The sequence below is a fragment of the Elephantulus edwardii genome, unplaced genomic scaffold (genome assembly GCF_000299155.1).
Source record: "Elephantulus edwardii isolate Elephantulus edwardi_28Jun2011 unplaced genomic scaffold, EleEdw1.0 scaffold00016, whole genome shotgun sequence".
In the NCBI taxonomy this organism is placed as follows: Eukaryota; Metazoa; Chordata; class Mammalia; order Macroscelidea; family Macroscelididae; genus Elephantulus; species Elephantulus edwardii.
In genome coordinates, this window is record NW_006399766.1 from 5729990 (window position 1) to 5739387 (window position 9398).

Here is a 9398-nt window from a genome sequence, read left to right on the forward strand (position 1 = left end):
TCTTTTACAGATAAGGCCAAGTTCCTCCTTATGTTAATCTCAAGAGGGAGGGATTCATTAGATAAAAACTAAGAACAATGTTGACTCCTAAGGAATGCCCCAGTGTCACAAGGTGACCTCCTAAGGAATGCCCCAGTGTCACAAGGTGACCTTCAGCTTGTATTAAGCCTCCCTCATTTCCCGATACAGCATTTGGTCCACTATTATTAAATTTTATATTCGGCTTCCCTCAATTAGTGACAGACCAGTTACTCAAAGGGGGAAGTCAGCAATGTCCCAAGTGTTAGATCTACTGTACAACTCTATTATTTCTGAATCAACTGCTCCTCCTTTGTTCATTTCTGTGACTGCTCTATGTCTCTTGGGTTCAGTGGTTCACTGGAAGGTCTCAGAGAGGCTCAGACTCCTTAACACAATAAATACTTCATCACAAAATAAAGAGTTAATCCTTAGCTAGGAAAGCCATTTTGAACAATAAGCCTTTGACACCACAGTGCTGAAAAAATGAAACACTAAGATAATTATGCAGTGACAAAGACAAGAGCTATTCAAGCTAAAGGCACCATCATTGTTGCTAGGTGCTCTCATGTTGACTCATAGAGACCCTATAGAGAGCAGGTCAAAACCTTGCCCAATACTGCAGAATCCTTAGAATGTTTATTGTGTATTTTTGCAGTTATTGTGTCAATCCACCTCAATGAAGGTCTTCCTCTTCTCAGATCCTCCACCTTTGCTAGCATGATAATTTGATGTCTTTTTCCAGGAACTGAACCCTCGTGATAATACACCAAGTCTCACCACACTTCCCTCTAAGGCAAATTCTTCCAGAATAGCTTTGTTTAGTCTTTTGGCATTTCTTTATATGTTCAATACTTTGCACCAACAACACAATTCAAAGACCTTGATTATTTCTTGATCTTCCTTATTCATAGTCCAACTTCGAGATGCATGTTGTTGTTGTGTACCATGAGTTGGAACTGACCCATAGCTGACCCTCCAGCAGGTTTTCAGAGGCAGTAAATAGGAGGAAGTTGCCCATCTCTCCTGCAGAGCAACTGGGAGATTTGGACTGTATACCTTTACAGTACTAGAGAAGAGCACTGAATATTCCATAGACTGCCAAAAGAACAAACCAAAATCTGTTTAGGTCTGGCAAAAGTGTAGCCAGAGTGCTCCCTGGAGGCAAAGATGATGAAGCTGACCCTCACACACTTTAGACATGTAGCTAGGTGAGGCTATTCCTTAGGAAGGTTTATCATCATGCTTGGAAAGACAGAAGGTCACTGAAGGAGAAGGAAGACTCTCAATGATTTAGATTTATATGGTGACTTCAGCAATGGGCTGATAAGGATGGCACAGGAGAGGGCAGGGTGCAGGTTGGCTATTCATAGAGTTGTCATGAATCATACTCTATGGTACCCAATAACAAGAAGAAGCCAATAGAGCTCCCTTCAGATGCATAGGAAGCAATTGAAAATAACAAGGCTTTGATCAAGCAAACCATGGTCAAAGACAAGTTGTGGAATGACATCAAGGTTGAAGAAAGGATGAAGCAAAACAATGATGGGGAAAAAAAGAAAAGGCCAAAATGGATATCAGAGGACAAAAACTCACTTCATGGTCTTATACAAATAGAAATGCTTTTCTATCATTAGGATAGTAGGATTTCAGATACTAGAATTTGAGGAAGAGAGGAATGATGATGTATCCCATTTTAGTGGCTTCCCTTCATAATCTGTGGTGGAAAGATGGATAATCTCTTCACATGCAATTTACTGCCTCTGAAGGGTCATCAATGGGTTCATTCAGCTCCACAGCACATAACAACAACTTTGTAACCTAATCCACACTTTTCAAAGGTTACAACAATTATGAAAAAGACTTGGTAGTATTGTGGTGTTCCTACTACATATGCACTCTGTTGCTTTCTTAGGTTGTGAAATAATTTCCAGAAACCATTGTAGCTACTTCAAATCCAAGATTTGGAAATATGCCAAAAGAATGTAATCTCCGTTTGGGGACTAACTCATCTATCACAAGCACTGGCAATGCCTGATTGATTTCTTATGTATACGAAGCCAATAAGCATTCCACATGTGCATGTTTTAAAATATAAAGCACAATCCCTTTTTTTTGTTCTGGTCAAGCAGGTGTTCAAATAGTATGGTTTTAGATTATGATTTTTATTTCTTTTAATTTTTTTTCTATTCCCCACTATTGTGCATATTGGTTTACCTCTTGCCTTTTATTAACATTTACATGCTATGAGAGTTCATCTATTATTTTTTTCCAAATCCTTTCCCGTGTTGATTGTTATGAAAATCCTCTGTACCTTGTATTAAGAGGATTAAACATGTATTGAGTACTGTCAGAGCTTTAGTTTCTACAAAAGCCTTACCTCTTGTCTCTGACAGCTATTTACATTAAACCCTTAGTAACTCCATCTGTTCCCCTTGCCAATTCTTTTCCTTAAGAGGCCTCCTGTGCACCCATGATAGCGTCTATTTACATCTTAAGAGCTCCCAGAGAATTTCGCGTTTTGGGCCCTTCAGAGTGGTTTCTTTTTATTTCCTTATAATTTCCAGGCCACTTCATATATGCAGATTAGGAGAAAGGCTTTGGATTCAGAGTCCATGGTGCAATCTTGTCACCTGATTTACCTAAGACTGTGGTAGAAATCTGCATATTATTTCTCTGGAAAAATAATGTATTTGGTTTAGACTTGGAAAAGAGATGAAGCTACAGCCTAACTATCTCAGTGTAGGTTCATTATTTTAAGACAACATAATGCACTGAGCTGTCCAACAACATAAAATTCCTACTTAAAAAAAAAACCCAAAAAAACAACAAACCTACAAACAAAAAACCTGAGAACAGAAATACTATTTTACTTCAACATCTTTACCAAACTCCCAGCTGAACAAAACTAGTTTGTTGGCAATATACGAATAAACATGACTCAGTACTTGACACAAGCATAGCTGAGAAGAGATCTTTCTAAGTAAGGTATACAGGGAGGGAGAAAAGAGTAGCAACAAGTGTCACAATTCTGAGCATGTTTGTCTAGTTCAGTGGTAGTATCAAGATGAAGGAGAAAAGGGCGTTTGACCTCAAATTGAAGGGTACACATATGTTCAACTAAAGAATAAGACCATTATTCTGTGGTTTGGGGAAAGTCATTGAAAATTTGTGACAATGTGATTTCGCCATTAAATCTGTATTTGTCAGCAATATACAGTATACAGTGTAAATGATAAAAGATTAGAAGAATGGAAACCTAATAGAACACATTTGTATAACAAACAAGAAGAGAAGTGTTATGCGACTTTGAGAAGACTGAAGAGACATTAAGAGAAGATCATCTTCCCATTGTTACAATAGTAGTCTTACACAGGATTTGTGTGTATATGAATTATTATATGCAACCTAATAAAAAATAATAGTAAAGAAAGGATTAATGGTATTCAATAATTAGATAAGCATGAGAATTTCATTATTATACTCAGAAGTAGGACCTATTAAAAAGTTTTTGACTGTACCGTGTTTTCTCTATCTATTCAACTGTTGATGTGTACTTGAGCTGCTTCTATCTCTTTGCTGTTGTGAATAATATTACCATAAACCTGGTTGTGCATGCATCACTCTGTGTTGCAGCTCTTATTTCTTTGGGGTATATTCTCAGTAGTGAGATAGCTGGGTAAAATAGAATATTATACAGTACTGAAAAACTATGAACTTGTAAAACACTACACAACATGGACAGGTCTGGAAGTTAATATGTAAGTGAAATATCTCACAAAAGGACCAATACAGCATAAGCCCACTGTTATAATATTAGCATCAATATGAGGGGGAGGGAGAGTGAGAAAACATGGATAGATAATGAACCTGCACTGGAATGGATAAAAGGAAGGACAATCTGAAAGGTATGTCGGATTAGAAGTCATGTGTATTAAAACTGACAACCTGGAAAAGAACAAGCATTACAAAGGGAATTGGAAATTGGAGGATGGGAAGGGAGGAAGGAAGTGTACATGAATTAATGAATGAAAATGAATATGTTTGTGAACTCTCACTAAAATAAAAAAAAGGAAATTTAAAGTATAAGAAAGTCTGTTAAAGTGTGTTATGGGCAGTAACAGCTGTATACATTATTTTTTTTCTTCTGCCTTATCTGAGTAGTTGCTCACTCTTGGACAGTCCTTGAAAAAAGACGTTAAGCTGGGAAAGATGGAGCATCAGAAAAAAGAGAGGAAGGCCTTCAACAAGATGGACTGACACAATAACTGCAAAAGTGGGCTTGAGTATACCAGGGATTGTCACCTGATTTACCTAAGACTGTGGCAGAAATCTGTATATTATTTTTCTGAAAAAAATTATGTATTTGGTTTAGATTTGGAGGTGATATGAAGCTACAGCCTAACTATCTCAGTGTAGATTAATTATTTTCATTACACAGGAAGGATGGGGTAAAGTTCAGATTTGTTGTTTATAAGGTCACTGAGTCATAGTGGACTTGATGACACCTACAACAACAATATTGCTTTCTGATCCCTAATAATACAATCACCAATTTTCAATAGCTTTTTTTGGACACAGCATTTTAATGAACCGTCAGCCAATTCACAGTTCACTGATTTTAGCACTCAGCTTGGCTTCCTATCATTTTGTTTTACATTTCAATCCTACTAGATGTATGAAAAAGGTATCAGTAAAAGGAGGGGATGATCCCAAAAGGATCTCACAAGAGGGAGAAAGTGAGAGGTTGAAACATGTTGGATGTTTTAAATCAGAGGTAGGATTAGGGTAGTGTGGAACATAAATATTTAAGGTATATAACAGCATGAGATCAGTCATGTATTAAGCTATAAAATTGTGGTTAATATTAAATGGGCCTTGGATTTCTCTTATGCTTCTCTGACAGGATACCTAAAACATGCCCTTATCACTTATGAAAGAATAAAAACAAGGGATAACTTGGGAATTCAAAATGGGGACAGAGGAAGGGAATAATTTTTAGGTATTTATAATGCTATTGCAGATTATGAAAATTCTTGCATGGCTTAAGGTATTGATTCCTTAGTCATACCATATTAAAGAGATATAATAGTTTTGAGATTAAAAGTTAATATTCTAAAATAGTCAATCAACCCCAATATGTTTGAGAAAAATGCGTAGGGACTTCCATAAACCTGTGAAGCATAATGGTCCAAGGATATGGTTGATTGTGCAAGACAAATAAGTGTTTGGAATCAGGGTAAATGACTAAAAAAGAATAAAATAATATACATTAACAATAGTGAAGTAAGTAATAAAGTATAGTTGAAAGGATGATATTAGGTTTTGGAGCTACAAGAAATCTAAGTTTTACTGTTTTATTTATGATCCACAGGCCATGCGGTGTAACAGAAGCTTGACATACAGATGAGGAGTCCTTTGTCAAGGAGTCATTAAATAGTACTATGACACATTTAATCGCTTCAAGTTTTAAAATGTACTCAGGGAGAGGCACAGTGGAGTCTATTACATTTTCAAAGATTCTGCTTTCTAAATATCTGTATCTGTGATCCTGTAGCTCAAAGGAACTCAGGAATACAAACAAGCACGTTCTGAATTTAGACTATCAAGAACTCAAAGAAGTGTAAAGAGGAAAATGAAACTCTAAAGATTTATCAATGTTAGAAGACAAAAGTGATTAGGAATCCAGTAACTAATGAGTTAATTCTTCAGCTAAATATATGATACTAACATTAAATTTAGTATTTAAGCTAATTGTGTTCAGAAGAATTGTTGGGAAACTGTGAGTTACTAAAGATAGAATAGGTGACTCCTGTATCTATTAGAAAGAGTTTTGCTGGTCCAATGCTCTATGTGTTGGGTTGATATCTGGAAGTTTGGCCATCCTAACCCACCACTTGTACCACAAGAGAAAGATGAACCATGTCCTCCTATAAAGGCATAAAGCCAAATAAAAAAGGAAGCCATTATAAATTGATTTAACTTGATGACCATTGGTTTTCCATACCTATTAGGAAGATTTTAAGGTATTCATTCATTTGGGAATACGATCAGTACATTTAAGATTATCTGAGGGAAGAGAAGAGTAGATTACTGAAAGGGGTGTTTTGAATGTAATTGTGCCCCACCCAGAGGTGTTGGAATTCTAACCCTAATCCCTGTGAATGTAATCCCATTTGGAAAGAAATTTTCTTTGCTATATTAATGAACCTATATCAGCATAAATATAATCTAAATCTAACCACTTCTGATTTATAAGAAGCAAATTAATACAGAGATGCCTAAAAAGGAGGAGACAGATGCCATATTAAAGTCACCAAAGAATGCCGAAAGAGAAAAGAATATTCTGAGAGTCAGTGTCCTGAATTCAGATTTCCAGCCTCCTGATGACTGGAAAATCTGGCTAAAGCATGGTGGAGATAGTGGCTGGTGCAGGTTGGGACAGCATTTTCAGCTGTTGTTCATAGGATCATTAGGAGTTGCAATCTTATGTCACCACACTAAATAACAGCACTAGCATCCTAAATGGTAAAGAAATAAATAAATAAATTCTGTCCTTTAAAGCCAACCACTTGTGATGTTTCTGTTACATCAACACTAGAGAACTAAGACAAAGAGAGTCATTGACCCCTGGCATCTGTTGCATTCTTGTTCTTTTTGGAAATTCTCAATTCTAATGACTCTTTGTCTTACAACATCTACAGATGTCATGGTCTAACATTAGTTGGAGAGAAGAGAAAATGGCTTGAAGGCCTTGGAATGAATTGTTTCAGTTGCAGATCAACCAGATTACATTATGTAGAGTTACCTTTATCAGACTGCATTTTCATGGTATCCTAAAGCATGGAACTTGTTGTTTTAGTAGTCTGTGATTTATTGAATATTCTTGCAATATCACAATTGAAAGATGTAAATTCTTCAGTCTTCCTTATTTACAGCCTAACATTTATATGCACGTGAAGCAACTGAAAATACAAATGGCTTGGTCCAGCTGCATCTTAATCTTTAAAGTAGCATTCTTCTTCTTCTTTAGATTTTGGAAGAGGTCTGTGGCAACAATATTGTTCAATACAAAATGTTATTTTATTTCTTGACTGTTCCTTTCATGAGTGCTAATTGTGAATCTGAGATGACGGGTGGAGATGAGGAAAGCACCGCCTCTCTCTTCCCGAGTCTCAAAACTGTTTCTCTGGCAATGGCGTCTGTGGGGGTCCCTTGCTAGTTTTCCCCGTAGTACAAATTCAAGTCACGGGTGGCAATACTTAAGGATACATTGGGTAGAATGTTAAATGATCCAGGAATCATCAAAACAAGATGGAAGGAGTATACAGAGTCAATGTATCAGAAGGAATTGGCTAACACAGAATTTCATGAAATAACATATGAGCCTATGGTGATGAAGGAGGAAGTTCAAGTTGCTCTGAAGGAATTGGCAAAAAACAAGGCTCCAGAAGTTGACAGCATACCAACTGATTTATTCCAACAACAGACGCTGCCCTGGATGTGCTCATTAAATTGTGCCAAGAAATCTAGAGGACAGTCAGCTGGCCGACTGACTGGAAAAGATCTATATTTGTTCCCATTCCAAAGGAAGGTGACCCAACAGAGTGTGGAAATTATCGAACAATATCATTAATATCACATGCAAGCAAGATTCTCCTGAAAATTTTCGAAAAATCGGTTAGAACAATATGTCAACAGAGAACTGCCAGATGTGCAGGCTGGATTTAGAAGAGGTCGTGGTACTAGGGATATTATAGCTAATGTTAGATGGATCTTGGCAGAAAGCGAAGAATACCAGAAGAATATCTATCTGTGCTTCATTGACTATGCAAAGGCTTTTGACTGTGTGGATCACAACAAGCTGTGGCTGACTGAGAAGAATGGGAATCCCAGAACATTTGATTGTGCTAATGCGAAACCTATACTTGGACCAAGAGGCAGTCGTCAGAAGAGAGCAAGGAGACACTACATGGTTCAAAATCAAGAAGAGGGTCCTTCAGGGATGTATTTTGTCACCATACCTTTTCAATCTGTATGCAGAACAGATCATCCAAAACGCTGGGATGTGCTAGGAGGAATGTGGCATCAGGATTGGTGGAAGAATCATCAACAACCTGCGTTATGTGGATGGCACAACCCTGCTTGCTGAAACTGAGGAGGACCTGAAGCGTTTGCTGCAGAAGGCCAAGGACTGCAGCCCTCAGTATGGATTGAAGCTCAACATCAAGAAAACAAAAATTCACACCACTGGGCCAAATTGGCAGCATCAGTATGGATGGTGAAGAGATTGAGATAGTTAACAGTTTTAATTTACTTGGCTCCACAGTCAACAGTCTTGGTAACAGCAGCCAGGAACTCAGGAGACAAATTGCATTGGGAAAGTCAGCTGTGAGGGACCTATCAAGAGTACTGAAGAGCAACGACATCAGGCTGGAGACTAAGGTGTGCCTGATACAGGCTATAGTCTGCAATTATGTGCTATGCATCGGAGAGATGGACACTGAATAGGGATGATAGAAAGAGAATTGATGCCTTTGAGCTGTGGTGCCAGAGAAGAGTGTTGAATATACCATGGACTGCTAGGAGAACAAATAGGTTTGTCCTGGAGAAGGTGAAGTCAGAATGCTTCTTGGAGTCAAGGATTCTGAAGCTTCACCTGACATATTTTGGGCATGTTGCAAGGAGGGACTGGTCCTTGGAGAGGGCCATCATGTTTGGCAGAGTGGAGGGACAGTGCAAGAGAGGAATACCCTTGATGAGATGGATAGATTCTGTGATTGGAGTGGTGGGAATGACAAGGTTGGCACAGGATAGAACAGTGTTTAGGATTCTTGTACATAGGGTTGCTATGAGTCACAAGTGACTCAATGACACATAACAGCAATTGTGGATCCAAGTAAAATGAAATCTTTGACAATTCAAGTCTCTTTTTTCTCTCTATCATGATGCTTGTTTAGTGTTGTGGAGTTAGAATTGATTCATAGCTGACCTTTCAGTGAGTTTTCAGAGCCTACAAATCATACAGCAGGCGATTGCTTATCTTTCTCCATGAAGCAGCTAGTGGATTCAAACAGCCTACCTTTGTTACTCACTAGGTCAATTCTGTTACCCACTAGGTCAGTGATCTCCAAAATGCTCAAGCTCATTATTGCAGTTGTGGTGTCAATCCATACCATTGAGAATCTTTTCTTTTGCTGATCCTCTATATTTACAAGTATGATATCTTGTTCCAAGTTTCACCATCTTTGCCTCCAAGAAGCATCTTGGTTATAGTTTCTCTATGACAGGCCTGTTTGCTCTTTTTCTTTTTGACATAATTTTTATTTCCATTTGGATTCTAAAATTGTTGTTGTTGTTATTGCTATGTGCCGTCGAGT